The sequence below is a fragment of the Triticum aestivum genome, chromosome 2A (genome assembly GCF_018294505.1).
Source record: "Triticum aestivum cultivar Chinese Spring chromosome 2A, IWGSC CS RefSeq v2.1, whole genome shotgun sequence".
Taxonomy (NCBI): domain Eukaryota; kingdom Viridiplantae; phylum Streptophyta; class Magnoliopsida; order Poales; family Poaceae; genus Triticum; species Triticum aestivum.
Genome location: NC_057797.1, coordinates 714,113,575 through 714,122,244, shown reverse-complemented (window position 1 = coordinate 714,122,244; position 8,670 = coordinate 714,113,575). Strand labels below are relative to the sequence as shown.

At 42.1% G+C, this 8,670-nt stretch overlaps 1 pseudogene; it reads right to left on the bottom strand.

Moving 5' to 3' along the window:
* Positions 1–228: 228 nt before the first annotated feature.
* LOC123190470 (putative disease resistance protein RGA4) lies at positions 229–7,632 on the bottom strand (annotated as a pseudogene).
* Between the last annotated feature and the right edge of the window lie 1,038 nt (positions 7,633–8,670).

The window sequence follows — 8,670 nt, the reverse complement described above, 5'->3', positions numbered from 1 at the left end:
GCCTGTTGGGGGCGCGGCTGGAGATGCCCTTACTGTTCAGTGTTCACATGTTTTCAGCACAAACTATTTAATTTGGTTCTTGTATTTTTAGTTACAATAATTTGTTGGATGGACCTAATAATAAACTAAAAAGAATGGAGAAATTATTTTCTTTGTGGTACTCCCTTTGTTTCTTTTAACTTTGCATTTTAAATTTTGTCTTAAGTCAAACTTTGTAAAGTTGGACCAAATTTATATTAAAAAATATTAATATTTACAATACCAAATAAGCTTGTGGTCCAAATTGCTTTACTGTAGCTGCTGAGTGAAGGACGCGGCGTTTTGGAACCCGGTCTTAGATGAGCCCAGGGATGAACAATAAAATAAAATAAAAATAGGGGGAAAAATCCAAAAAAAATGTGGTGCAAGATGCTCCTATACGTGAATTCCGTGCAAAATTTTGTAAAGTTTGGACATTCAAGTAGATCATGGCAAAAAAGACAAATTTCAGGGTGTGAGATTTCTTTTTAAACCGCACTGTTCATGCCTAATTTTGCCTTTTTTGCCATGAGCTCCTCGAATGTCCAAACTTCACACAAATTTGCAGAGTTCACGCGCAGGAGCACCTTGCACCACAATTTTTTTTTACTTTACTGTTCACTGGGTGCATCTGAGAGCTCGGGTTCCGGATTGAACTATCGCGAGTGAATCGTATGATGCAGCAAGGAAGGTCTTGATGAGCTCCATGACACCCAACTTGTGAATCAACATCAGAATCGATATAATGCAGATCCGCCTGTAGTCCAGAAGCAAATTAATCATCCTTTTGAGGTCATTAGATGAGACGAATAACAGCAGAACCGACTGGAAGAATGCCCGTTGACTGCTTTCAGTTGATATGAGAGGAAGTCCATTTCTTAACTCCTGCCAACCGCTTTCCATTTCTTATATTCCAGAGGGGGAAAATAGAACTGGTGCAAGGAAGAAAAATGCACCTAAGCTCTTGGCCTTCCAAACATAAGCTTGTGATGCAGCAAAAACAGATTTGCACTGAACACTGTCACAGAGCATACAATTGCATTATCCAGAAGACACAGCGCCTGCAAGCTGCAGCAATAAATGACTGGCATGCCTGCTATGAGATTGCTTACTTTGTGATGTGCAACTCTGACATAGCATGATCATGGTAGAAGTATATACCTTTGAAACAACTCAGTGATATGCGTTGCGTGGATAAAAGTATGTGCTTAACCCAGTCATCAGTTCACATATTTTCCATCAATTTTGACCTTTAGCTTTCTTGTTGCTAGCCACCTGCATTGAGTAGCCAGAACCATGCTGCAACCGCCATGGCAGGTTATATTCAGTTCTTCCAGCGAAGGTGGCAGGCCCTTTACTGGCAGCCACAACATGCGGTGACAATTATCGATCTCCAGCTTCTTGAGGGAGGGAAGGCAGTGCAGCTCCGCAGGAAGATCTACGAGATACCTGCATTTCCAAAACTGGAGCTCTTCCAGGGACGTGATGAGCAGAAGTGCTCCCGCTTGCTCATCTGTTAGCCGTGTTGCTTCACTCTCGCAACTTCGAAGTTCTAAGCGTTGTAGGGATGTGAGCTGCTTGCAGAATGGCGTGGTAAGGACACAGGGGTCACTGGTCACAAGCTTTTCCAATTGAGGGCATAGCTCATAACCTTGCCCTGACACATGCTCTAGAAATGGTGGCAAATTGGGGGTGCTGAATAAACTCAAATGCTTAAGGAACTGGAAGCCCTCTAGTGCGGCGAGCGATGGACATCCCGAAATATGCAACTCCTCCAGTGCCCTGCATGACTGTAGCTGTAGAGACTCCAAACTTTTATTGAACCATATTTGGAGTTTTTTAAGGCAGGTGAGATTCCTTGGAAAGCATGGTTGCAGCATTGCTCGAGAATAATCGGCTATCTCGAGATGTCCAAGTGATTGAGGGAGGAGACAACTTCCATTCACCTGGCCATCATTTCCATCAATACACACCGAAGATGAGAGCAGCTCAGGGCAAGACCAAATTGTTAGCTTCTCGAGGGAGGTAAATCCAGAAAAGCCTTCCTTGCTATGGCAAAATGTTAGATAAGGGGATGCCCTAATTTCCATCTCCTTGAGAGAGGAGAGGACATTTAACGGAATGTGCAAGAGTCCGTCTGGAGCTGAGCTTGTCAATGAGTCATTTGAATAGCCTGATGAAGAAGCTTGCATGGTTGAGATAAGATTTGACTGACTGTTTTCTCCCTCTTCTATTGATAACTGTGTTATCTGTGGGCAGTCCCATAAAGTGAACACCATTAGAGCCGTCGCATGTCGCAGCATCGAAGATAGCCACTTCCCTGTTATACCACACGAATGAATTCTGAGATTTTTAAGAGATGGGAGGGCAGTACAATTTGCAACTACCACATCTTCATGGGCACACTCTGGTATATCTAGAGAGAGATGTTTTCCACAATTGCTTATTTCCAAACTCTTTAAGGAGACTAGCTGACGAAAACCTTCAAATGGAATAGACATCAGATTCCGGCAATATCTGATACACAAGTACTTAAGGCCCCTTAGATTATGGAATGCTAATATTCTGTCATCCAGTGTCCACATCTCATAAAACCACCCAGCATGTAAAAAACCTGGACCGTCAATTTTCAATGTTTCTCCGGATGATCCCTCCATCCTTGGCAGTGTTGAAACTCTGTTGATAAAGAATTCAGAACATGTGGTTGAAGGTGGAAGAGGGTGCATTACTTCCAAGTGAGGACAATCGTAGATAATTAGCTTTCTAAGACCGGGCAACCATGATTTCTGCTTGCTTTCGAATTTAATGCCCCCATCAAGCAAATCAAACACCTTCAGTGCACTACACATCTTGATATTCAGTACTCTTAAACTAGAGTTCATATCCCACAAGGAACTGCAGGAACATTTCTCCAACTTTGGCATTTCAACTAAAACCAGCTCCTCCAATGAAGGAAACATTGCTTCCATTACTTTCTGCATATTGCACAACGTCAACTTCGTAAGAAACGGAAGCATTTCCAAAGATGGAAGTATTTGCCATTCTCCACAATCCTCTAGATGAAGCGTCTGCAAAGAGGTAACTGAAAAATTGCTGGCAAGCCAAGTTGGGGAAGTAGTACCATTGTACCCAAATATCCGCAAATGCTTTAAGCCTGGATGTGGTTCAAGACCCTCGAGCACCTCTCTTGCTTTGCCACTGTGATCATTATACTTCCACGACAAGCGCAGCTTTTCTAAGTGTATTTTGTCCCTCAATTTTGCTCCATCAGCCTCATCTTTAGTGGTAACATTTTCAAGTCGTGAGACACCTAGTTGCAGAAGCTCGTTCATGGACTGAAGTTGTGTTATCTCAAAGCTGCTAGTATTTTGAACCCTAAAATCATGTAGCTCCAGAAGGGATGTCATTTTACCAATGCAAGGAATAGAAGAGGATAGTCCTTCTACAACAATATGACGCAGGCTCACAAGATTATGGATACCATTAGGTATCATTGGATCAATGTATGAGCCAGTGTCTAATACTTGAAGATGGTAGAACTTGCTCAAAACTTGAGGTAAAGCTACTCCTGGCGTAGGAGCCTTCAGATAGCGAAGATGGGTAGGATTTACTAAAGTGCACACGAAGGAACTAAAATCAGAAGCTGTTGCAGACATTTGCAGCAGACGCAAATTATGTGCCTTTTTGAATATATCTTGAAATGATTGGAAGAAGAAAGAGTCATACTGCCCAATTAACACCAGTGTCCTCAATCTTCTTACTGATGTAACTGTATTTCTCAAATTTTCTTCAAACTTGTAGCTACGTGGTATCCTTCCATCCTGATTCTTGCAGTATGCAGAGTCAGTTACTATTGACAAATGTTGTACAGTTGGCAAAATTTCGTTGCACCATAGATCATCTATAATTGCACACTCATTTCTTGAAACCACCCGTCCAAAATCATGCATAAGGCCACACATAGCATAGGAAGTTTGTCTGCCTTGAAATGGCTCTTCTCTTACAACTCGATTATGGACTCTCATGACAAAAATTTCATCTCGAAAACGGGTGCTCTCATCTTTGCATTCAACTTGCTGCAAGAAGCCTAGATTCACCAAATCAGTCAGATAATCATGTCCTGTCTCCTCCAATTTCTTACCTGAGTGGTTACACTTCACAAATCCCTGTGAAATCCAAATGCGGACCAACTCATCACCAAGAAACTGATGGTTGTAGGGAAATATAGAAACGTATGAGCAACATTGTTGTAGATGGTAGGGTAGTTGATCATAGCTAAGCTTTAAAGCAGACATGATGCCCCTGCTTAGTTGCAAGGATTTCCAACATTCATTCCTCAAAATGGTACTCCAATGATCAACAGTAAGCTGCTTTCTTAATAGTTCTCCTGCAGATCCAGCTGCCAACGGGTTACCCATTAACTTCTCTGCTATTTGATGCCCGATGATGCCTAGAGTTTGATGCTCTTCGTAGTTCTCATCACCAAATGCACATGATTTGAACAATAACCAAAAATCATCATTTGCCAAAGCACCTAAGTTGACCGGTTCGAGGGTACCTATCCTTTGTGCAACAGAGAAATTTCTAGTTGTGATAATAATCACATTGCCCTTCACACGAGTTGATAGCATTGGAGACAACAGTTTGTTCCATAGGTAATCATCCAGAGTGTCCCAGATATCATCTAAAATGAGCAGAAACCTTTCCGACTGGAACTCCATATGTACCTTCAACATCTCCTGAAGCTTCGCAAAATCATTTATTCCTTCATGACTTTCTTGAGAAATGAAGTCTAACATCTCTCTTGTAAGCCTTACTTCATCAAAGTTGTTTGACACCCATAGCCATTTCCGTTCAAACTGCTCTTTTACTGTTGGATCATTATATACGAGTTGTGTGAGAGTTGTCTTGCCAACTCCTCCAATGCCTACAATAGGCAGTACAGACACACCTTCATGTTTATCAGATGTAATCATGTTTATGATGGTGCTCATCTCTGAATCTCTCCCATACACTTTTTGCTGATTAAGACTTGATGTTGTTGGGCACACATCATTTGAGCTTGTAATAGAGGCCGATCCATGCATCTTGAGAACACCACTCACATCCTCTAGGATGTCTTGTAACTGCCGAGTTATTTCCTGTATCCTATTGAAACAATCTGCCTTGTGCCAAAGGTTTATGTTAGCTGCAGTGGTTTGTGCCAACTCCTCGTCTCTTCTCCTTTTTCTGCTGAACAAATCACCAATTACAACAGGTGCAGCATTTGCCGTAGCATCACAGGTGCTGCAATAAAAAAAGACATTGTAGATTGGCTATTAGAAATGCAACTTTTTCTCCAAGTGCTATCCGAAATGCAATATTTTTTCAATTCAAAATGCTGTGGAAAAAGTGAAATATTGTCCAGACAACCATCATGCTATAACATGTATTCTTGTATAATTTGGTATACAAATATGCCCGTATGCATTCTGTACAAAAGAGAAATTTTGTGCACTCTGAACACATACACTCTTCAATCTTCATGGTTGAAGCTGAACTGATTTGTCTTTTTTATGAAGGACGTATATAGCCACATTTAGCATAAAATTTTACAAGGTTACCTGTTACCTATCAGAGCACAATGTATACATGCAAATATTTTCTTATTTTTATTTTTACAACTCTTGTATAGAGAAAATACATTTTGAATATCGGGTGGACATCCACCCCAATGATAAAATACTTACAACTACTAGAATCACAATAGTGGGTGGATTATATAAGTTGTAAACAAAATTGAAAATGGAAACAGGTGCGCGGATGTAAATTTTTAGGATCCAGAGGAAAACATATGTTAACTCTTTAAAATAGAAAAAATTCGCAAAAAAAACTCTTTAAAATATGTACCTTGAAGAGTTTGGCGGCTGGTCAGTTGCTCTGGGGTTCATACAACCCTCACTCTTGACATGGTTGTTCAAGATTGACGTCCCTCTGTCGCTTCCGCACTTAACTGCTTTTTGACAGTGTTTAAATTTTGCTTTCACAGGTTTTCCGTCGTTTTCTTCTGTGATATCATAATCACCCCTTGATTTGGACCAATTATTACCACCACTGCTACTAGGTATATTAGCATCACCTCCCCTCGATATCTCATCTACTCGTTCTGCTTCATGCATTCTGCCAGGATCGCCCCATGCAACTGCAGAAAAAAAGGTGAATTAGCATGCCCATGCTTGACAAAAACTCCCCCCCCCCCCCCACACACACACACCCACACCCACATACACACAGTTGCACAAACACAGGGCCCAAGCTGTGTTTAAGTACTGGGATCAATTGAGGCCAATTAAATTAGGGAATCCTTCACTATATTAGTACTAATCAGTAATCACTATTCATCTGTACAATATGACCACATCAAACTTTCTTCTGTCTTCGTTCCTGCACACACGCACCTCTTTCTAGTAGTTGTGTTGGGGGTTGGTCACCGGCATGGAAGACGAATGTGAAGAAGATTAGGAGAACACATTTTCACGACTCTGGAAGAAAAATAAATCTTTGGTGACGGCGTCGTGCCACATTTTGGTAGGGAGAGCGACTAGAGATTTGATCACATGCCTCTCAAAAGTTTTGACTTTGATCATATGCCCACTTTTCCAATGAATTTTTGACCAGGTAGAACAATAATTTGGCCAGGCTTTTCTGTGGTAATAATTAATAATATTGCCCATTTTTTCTTTGGCCATTTGTTATGTGCCTATTTGATGAGCAAGGCAGTTCGGCTGATCCGAACCTGAAGAAAAGAAAGAACACGGATGTGAACACTTAACGACACATTGTCCAGTGCTCTCTCAGTTCCTTTTTCCACATGGTAGTATTGATTAATCACTATTGAGTGCTATTTGGGCCTACTTGTTTCACTGCTATTGAGTGCCATAGTGAGCTGCCATTTTCTCTAGGGACAGAGTTATCTGGGACCTATTTAGAGAAGACTGAAGGTAGACATAAGAGCAGAACAGCTGCTGTTTTGCCCGGTGGCATTTGGTCTCCTCCGATACACTATGGGGATGCTGCTGTTATCAAATTGACATGGTAAATGAGCATATGATCCAAGTCCAAACTAGTGTGAGGCATGTGATGAAATAATCCCTATTTGTACCGCATATGATGGATCTACAGGGGTTACGCGTACCTCCATGGACCTGCTGCTGGAGCCTGCAGTAGTCGAGGTCGTCGACCACATCGTCGGCTTCGTAGAGCAAGTCCTTGAGGCGAGCGAGAGATTGGGCCAGCGGCTCGTTCACGGCCGCCCGCCCCCTCACGGCGCTGACCGCCACCCCGACCCTCTCGACCTCGCACCGGAGCCTCTCGATGTCGTCAGCAAGCCCGGCTTGGCGGATCCACGCATCCAGCTTGTCGATTCGGAGTGTTCCGAGGATGGCCTGCACCAGCCACCCAATCGCGGCCTCCATCAGATCCGGCAGAAGCGGTTGTTCGCCGGAGGATGGTCAGTGGAGGAAAGTGCAGGGACGGGGAAGAAGAACAGAGCACTCGGGCCGAGGAGAGCAATATACAATGCAGCGGCGACTTCCCCTTTCTTTTTCAGTCAGATGAACTTCAGCGCGAAGTTCTTTTTTCCTTTGATTGAATTCGGACAAAACAAATGAGGAGGTACAGGATTTACAGCACACAAGTGCGGGGGCACACGCTTTTATGGGCCGTTGATCTGCTCCAAGATTCACACATATGTTTATGTATATGGTCTTTTTGTGTTGTATAAGACTTTGTGTATGTCTATAATGTTATGTATATCTAATCTTATATCGGTTTATTTGCGGGGTCAGATAACTGTACGTATACAAGTCCGAAGAAAAACGATTCATTCGCAGCACAGGTCGTGATATCGAGGTGCCCTTAGCTCCATCTCCACGTCCAAAGACCAGGGAGCTTCTCCGATGTGAGGCAACGACAACCATGAAAGACCCAGATGAGAAGAAGGGAGGTGCCACCGCTTGAGAGATATGGAGCACCTAGAGAGAAGGCAAGGAGGGCGCCGCCTCAATCGGGGAGAGGAGGGGTGCGCAAAAGGAGAGACCGATAGAGGACGGGCATAATTTTTTTTTCCAGATAACACAAGATGCACACAGAAGGAATGAAAATATTTATATATATATATATATTCATATATCTCATCATGATATAGTGTACGATTAACTTTGAATATTGGTTGTTGGATGGAGCCGATCCAATGATTGGGAGGTGGCAAATACGAGTAGTCTTGACCGTTGGATATTCTCTCCATCATATTGGATTCTGCCACATGTTACTAATTCGGAAGATTCCACACTTGTGCTTAGCAAACCTGAAAACAAAGACACTTCTTCTTTGTTCTAAATTCTTCCATACTTCAATTCTACATGACATTCATGATTATTCTATCATTTGCGTTGTACATTATGCAGATAGCACATACACTACTCATTTGTTCTAGACTCTTCCATACTTCAGTTCTCCCAACTTTTTTTCCTTCCAAAAGAATTGACATTTATGTTTACTTTAATTTTTTTTGGTTCAGAGCTAATGCAACATCTTCCCAAAGTCCAATTTTCTTTGTGAATGGAGTACCCAACTATTCTTATATGTTTCACATGAGTTTTGTGCATTACCACA